The 6,410-nt window shown below is 49.8% G+C and overlaps 2 long non-coding RNA genes across 2 annotated transcripts; one reads left to right on the top strand and one right to left on the bottom strand.

Annotated features, from left to right (window-relative positions):
• Positions 1–215: 215 nt before the first annotated feature.
• On the bottom strand, positions 216–3,592 carry LOC131493666 (uncharacterized). The gene is made up of 3 exons (XR_009252793.1): positions 3,348–3,592; positions 1,019–1,159; positions 216–534 (listed from the first exon to the last, which is right to left on the bottom strand). It is a non-coding gene; the product is annotated as an uncharacterized LOC131493666 (long non-coding RNA).
• An 86-nt stretch (positions 3,593–3,678) lies between these two features.
• Positions 3,679–5,298, top strand: LOC131493664 (uncharacterized). The gene is made up of 2 exons (XR_009252792.1): positions 3,679–3,744; positions 5,122–5,298. It is a non-coding gene; the product is annotated as an uncharacterized LOC131493664 (long non-coding RNA).
• The last annotated feature ends 1,112 nt before the right edge of the window (positions 5,299–6,410 follow it).

Below are 6,410 nucleotides of genomic sequence, written 5' to 3'. Positions count from 1 at the left end.
AATCAAGGTATCGCAAGGGACCCTCCCAGCAGGGTCAACCTCCTTCTCCTCAAAGGACAGTTGGACTCCTCTTCATATGACTCCCATTTCTGAACCAAATCTTCCTTTCACCACCATGTCAGATTTCTGCAGCCAAGATGGATGTTAGGGATCTTTGGCTGCATGGAACAGAAATCCACACAGGCTCACTTAAGCAAAGAAGAAATTTATTGGGAAGGATTTGGCAAAGCTTACAGATCAAAGGAAGCACTGAAACAAAACAGACCAGCCAGATCTCAAGCAGAACAAGACAGCAAGAATCCAGGCAGCAGGAACCACAGCATAAGCCTAGCCAGGGCTTTTGTGGGTGAGTCATGTTCACCCTGACACTGTCTTCGTGTGACTTCCCTGGAGACTTGAGTTCCAGGAGCCTCCTACTCTCTGTTCTCCTCTTGGCTGGGGGATGGGCAGGACACCTTGATTGACAGTCCCACAGATCCTGTCCATGGTGAAGGAGGAGGACGCTCACAAAAGCAGCATCAGAGCTCTATTATCCTGAAAAGGACGATGGGGGTTAGGCCAGCAAAACCTAGGTATCCAATGTCATCTGCCACCTTTAGAAGATGCTGAGGGGCCCATCATTTTCACACTTCAGATGATTCTAGGTCCCTGTCAGAGCTGTCACATGAGGAGGGTTCCAGCATGGATGTTCTCAAATACCCAGCTAGACTAAAGGACAGGGGAGAGAAACTCTCTGCGGGGAGGGGGGGGGGTCTTGGCCTCCATGTCTGTCTGCCTCCAGATAACTGTTGAGCCCCTTGGTGGTGACCAGAGGACCAGGGGGGATTCTGAAGTCTCCTACTCACTCATCCTTGATTCTCACTTTCATAGATGGGCACATGATCCCTCCCTCCTGCGTGCCCTTCTTCGGACGTGGCTTTGCCCCTCCTCCCACCAAGAGACGGAATCTATTTTTCTTGTGCCCTCCAGTCTGAGCCGGCCCTACACCCTGCTGGTGGCATAGCTGTGTGACACTTACCCATCTACATCTTCAGAAGGCTGGCAGCTTTGGTTTTGTACCCAGTACCCAGTGCATAGGAGACGCTACCTGTTATGGATAGAACTGTGTCCATTCAAAAGGTGTATGTCACCCCATGGTGACTATGTTTGGAGACAGGGCCTTCAAGGAAAAAATTAAGGTTAAGTCATAAGGGTGGGGTCCTAATTCAATAGGACTTACGTCCCTAAAAGAAGAGGAAAAGCCATGTGAGGACACTGCTGGCAGGCAGCCTCACCAGAAACCAGCTCTGCTGCTGCCTTGATCTTGGACTTCCAGCCTCCAAAACTGTGAGGTTTAAACTTGGCTTAAGCTGCCCAACCTGTGGTATTGTTATGGCAGCCCAAGCCGACTAATGCACTGCTCATTAGTTGGGGGTATCTCTCAAGAATTAACCATGGTCCCTCTCCTCATTCTACATTCTATTCCTTGCAGATCTATCCTAGGACTTAAATGTCACCTGTAACTTGACAACTACCGAATTTATCTTGAATCTGCCCACTTCTCTCCAGCCCCATTGTCATCACCTTAACTCAAGCCAACCTCCTCTCTCAGTACATTAGCCCGGTATTGTTATGATAATGCTGTAAAACAAACACCACCACCCCCAATCTCAGTGGTCTGCCACAACAAATATGCTTTTCTTTCTTAATGTTTATTTATTTTTGAGAGAGAGCGAGTGGGGATGGGGCAGAGAAAGAGAGAGACAGAGAATCTGAAACAAGCTCCAGACTCTGAGCTGTCAGCACAGAGCCTGACGTGGGCTTGAACTCAGGAACAGCAAGATCATGACCTGAGCCGAAGTCAGACACTTAACCAACTGAGCCACTTAAACATATGCTTTTCTTGATGATAAGTCGACTTGATAAGTCGTTTGAGACAGTACTTCCTCAGGCTACAGGTCAGGTTCTGGTCTTCTCTGTAGGTCTCCCCATTCTCCATGGACAGCAGCTACCCAGGACATGCTCTCATGGCACATGGCAGATGCATAAGAGTGTAAGCCAAACCATGCAAGTCGAAACCCCTGCTTATTACACCCACTAATATTCTACTAAAGCAAGTAGTTAAGCCCAAAGATGATGAGGCAGAAAAATATTGTTCCTCTCATAAAAGGGAAGCCATACCGAGGGCCAGGAAGGGAGGCAGAATTGAAGGCAAATAGTATAAACTGCCACTCCAGAGCTGCTATGACAACCTCTATGATGGGTATCGTCCCAAAACCTCTGGAAGAGATATCTTTTAATGGAACATTCTGATTGGGATGCCTAAGTGGCTCAGTCAGTTAAGTATTGACTCTTGATTCCAGCTCAAGTCATGATCTCATGGTTCATGGGATTGAGCTCTGTGTCCAGGATCCAAGTGCAGGGATGGTTTGGGATTCTCTCTCTCTCTCTCTCTCTCTCTCTCTCTCTCTCCCCATCCCCTGTTTGCACGGTCTCTCTCAAAAATAATAAATAAACATTTAAAAGAACATTCTGATTGAGCTGTTCCTCGAGCCTCTGATCACGTTCTGATCGATCCTCGAAGCCATTGATGGCTTCCCACAGGTTCTGGGAGAAAGTCCAGATTCTTACTGTTGTCCACAAGGTGCTGTGTGATCTGGCATCTTCCCACCTCTTACACCATTCACCCTGACTCACTCTGCTCCAGCCACACGGGTCTTCTAACTCCTTGAACTCACGAAGACACTCCCCCACTCTTGGCCTTTCCAACATCTGTTCCCTGCATCTGGAAATTCATCCCAACTTCCCCCATCTGCCCTCCTGGAAACCCTTCCAGCTCTCCAAGACTCTAAGGAAATGCCATTTCTTCAGGGAGGCCCTCCTGGCCCATCTTCCACCCTGCCACCTTGGATCCCCTCTTAGACATTTTCTAACTTCCTGTGATGGGCTGAGATTCATGTACTGAAGTCCCAACCCCCCAGTACCCCAGTATATTTGCAGAGAGTCTTTAAAGAGGTAACTGAGTTAAGATGAGTTCACTAGGGTGGGTCCTATCCAATGATTGCTGGTCTTATAAGAAGAGCAAATTAGGACAAACACACAGAGTGAAGACCACGGGAGGACCAGGGAAAAGACGGCTGTCTGCAAGCCAGGGAGAGCCATCAGAAGATACCACTCCAGTTAGCACCTGAATCTTGGACTTCTAGCCTCCAGAATTGTGACAAAATACATTTCTGTTGTTTAGGCCGCCCAGTCTGTGGTACTTTGTTATGGCAGCCACAGCAAGTGAATACACTTCCGGCACTTTCCTTCCTAGCACGAACCACAATGGTAGTGATGCATTATTGTATACGTCCTCGTGTGCCCACCTCTCCCACTAGACTGTGAGCTGTGCAGCCATACAAGGACCACATTGTCTTCTTATCCCAGGCCCCATCCCCAGTGCCTAGCTTGGTGGCTGACACACAGTAAGCACTCAAAAACTATTTGCATAAGTGAATAAACAAATGAGCCTCATCTCAGGAAACAAAGCAGGGGCTTGGAAGATGGTGGCCCTGCAGACCTGCCCTGTGACTCCCCTGCCTCCGCTCTTCTGGTCTCAACGAGCCTCCTGCTCAACCGGTGAGACTTGCGCTTTGATTTACTCCCTGGTGACATCATAGCCATCACCATGGCAACGCCCAGCGATGCCTGTCTGCCAGACAAAGTCGCTTCCATCAGGAAAGGGCAAATGGACACCCAGGGTGGGAAGGAGTCATTTATGAGGTGCAGCGTCAGCCCTCACAGCCCTGCATGGGCAACCGGTGCCTGGTGGGGCTGCGGCTGGTGCCACAGCATCTGTGTCCCTGTGGAGGGCAGCCAGGACTGACTTCCCTGTTGTGGGAGAGAGCTCTTTATCTTTGAGACAGGCCAACCAGCCGGAAGCCAGTGTGTAGGTGGAGGCCAAGTTTAGCACAGGCACGTCTGTCTGGCCCACCTGCATCATCTGCCCATAGCCCCTCAAACACCTGCGCAAAGCACTGGCTTCCCGGCTGCACATCACTCTTTCCTTCCTGGCTTCTTACCTTCCCTCCTGCCCCCTGTCTTCCCCACTCCCCCCATTTTCTTGTTCTTTCTTTTTTTTGGGGGGAGGGGGTTGCAAAATCTACTGAGAACCTGCTGTGTGTCAGGCTCTGTCTCAGACAGGAGTGTTCGCCAGGGTTCGAAGGGGTCTCTGCCTCATAGACAAAGGAGTGGAGCTCCCATGCCTGCCCTTTTGGAGGTGCTCTGAGGCTGTGGCTGGAGGGTGGGGGCATCAAAGAGGAGAGACATGGTGCTGGTATCACCAGTGACATCTTGGGATGCATTTCTTATGGGAACAGGGTTGTAAATGGCAGTTGAGTGCAGCTGAAATATTACTACTGATCCTCCAAATATTTAGGGCTCAAATGGGATTCTGAGGGCCAGTCTGGAAATCCAGCCACCATCTTGCCTAGGCAAATGGATTCCAGATTCCAAACTTTTAGACACTACCTTCGTATAAGCTAAGTGCTGTATCTGATGGTCTCCCCTGAAGCCCTCAGACCTCCTTAATCCCCACAAACAAAGGGATCAGAAACCCAGAAGACACCACAACCTTGTCTAGCACTTACCCCGCAGGTAGGGCTGCTGGGTTGCAAAACAGTTTAGTACATAACTGTTAATGCAGGCTTACATCAGGGGGTCCCAGGCTCCCACCCAGCACTCCACTGTCTGGCTGTCTGATCTTGGCCAAGGTGCCCCCTCCCTCAATGAGCCTCACTGTTTTCAGCTGGAAAATGGGGATAATACCCCCTACATTCTGGGATCATTGTGGGGAGTGGTATACAGAGGTCACAGAATACCCACCAGATGTCATAGAATCTTCTTGAGGAAGGGAGAGCCCGCCTTGCAGCCTCCCCACTGGCAGAAGTGTCGACAGGAAGGGCGAGATGTTGAGAGATGCCTCCTGAGCTGTTGCTGGCAGAAGAGCCATGACAATCTGCCTCTAGAAAGATCCCAGCAAGCTGCCTGGGCCAGGGGAAATCCAACTGCGATGACGCTGCCCAGACTCTGCAAGATGTTTCCTAATTGTTGATGCTCATGAGGGACAAGCAACCGCTGAGCTCATTTCTTTTCCCACAGATCTGTGGCATCTGCCCCAGCCCTTACCGGAGGTGGAGAAAAGAAGGACTTTCTGGACCTGCTTTCAGGCTGTCGACGTGCAACAAGTCCCTGGGCCCTTCCAGAAATCAGATTTGCTGACTGTTCTCTATGTTGTCACTGATACCTTTGGTGGGAAGAGAACAATACTGGCCTGTGTGCTGTGCTGCTTTTTATCTGTGTAGTTCCAGAACATAGTAAGGCATGGCACACTGTAGGCACTAACAAATGCTTCTTGGATGGACAGGTGGATAGATGGATGGATGGATGGATGGATGGATGGATGGATGGATGGATATATGAAGTCCTATGAGCCTAAATGAAGATTGCCTCCTTTCTGCCAGAGAATTCCAGGAGCATGTGAAGCTGGGCTGGGGGAGCAGTGGGGCTCAGGCTCTGGGAAAAACTATGAAGACCACAAAAGTAATTCAGCCCCTAATGACCTTGAGACACAGGCAAACCATTCCTTGTACATACACAAGGCATATTTCATAGAGGAAGGGACTGTGGGCTTGGGGCCAGCCTAGTCCAGCCTCTCCTACTGTAGGTGAGCACTTGGCTCTGTTTCTTCTCCACCACGGGGCATAATGGCACTTACCTTGCAGGGTTCTTGTAAAGTTTCTGTGGAGATAATGCTAGCTAAGCAATTTGCATGGAGCCTGACACAGATACATATGCATTAAATATGTTAATGCTATTTATGATGTAAATATACCGTGTCAATGTTAATACTGTACAGATACCCAGCAATAATATCATTGTTGAGACAGAGGGACCTCAGGCAAAGAGCAGATATGGGGAGAATAAGAGGTTTACCTTTATTTAGGTGCATTGTTCCCTGATGTCTTCCCTTCCCAGGTGCAATGAGTCCTAGGGAGCCAATGACAACCGTCCCCCAAGCCCTGTCCCCGAGAGAGGCAGCTGCCAGATCTGTGATGAGAGAGCCCCGCATTCCAGCCTGAAGGAAGGGAGACACAGAGAATCACGGTGTAGTCCATGGAGAGCATGGGCTCTCCGACTTGGGGTCTTAAATGGGGCCTTGGCCAGTCATGATGAGGTGGGAAACCACAGAAGCCAGGAGTCCGATTAGGGGCTGGTTGCACCTGTGAAAGAGAGAAAACAAGGTAGGGGTGGTGGGGAAGGAAGGCAGGAAACAGATTTGGAAAATAGTCTCAGAATATTGATTGAGCACTTTTCCCACCCCCTCTGATCTCTCCATATCATCTCAGGGCCTTCCCTCTAAACCTTCACTCTGAACCTACCCGATGGCT

The sequence above is a fragment of the Neofelis nebulosa genome, chromosome 2, assembly GCF_028018385.1.
Source record: "Neofelis nebulosa isolate mNeoNeb1 chromosome 2, mNeoNeb1.pri, whole genome shotgun sequence".
Taxonomy (NCBI): Eukaryota; Metazoa; Chordata; class Mammalia; order Carnivora; family Felidae; genus Neofelis; species Neofelis nebulosa.
The sequence above is the reverse complement of the archived record's forward strand: the minus strand, read 5'-3'. Positions and strand labels throughout refer to the sequence as shown.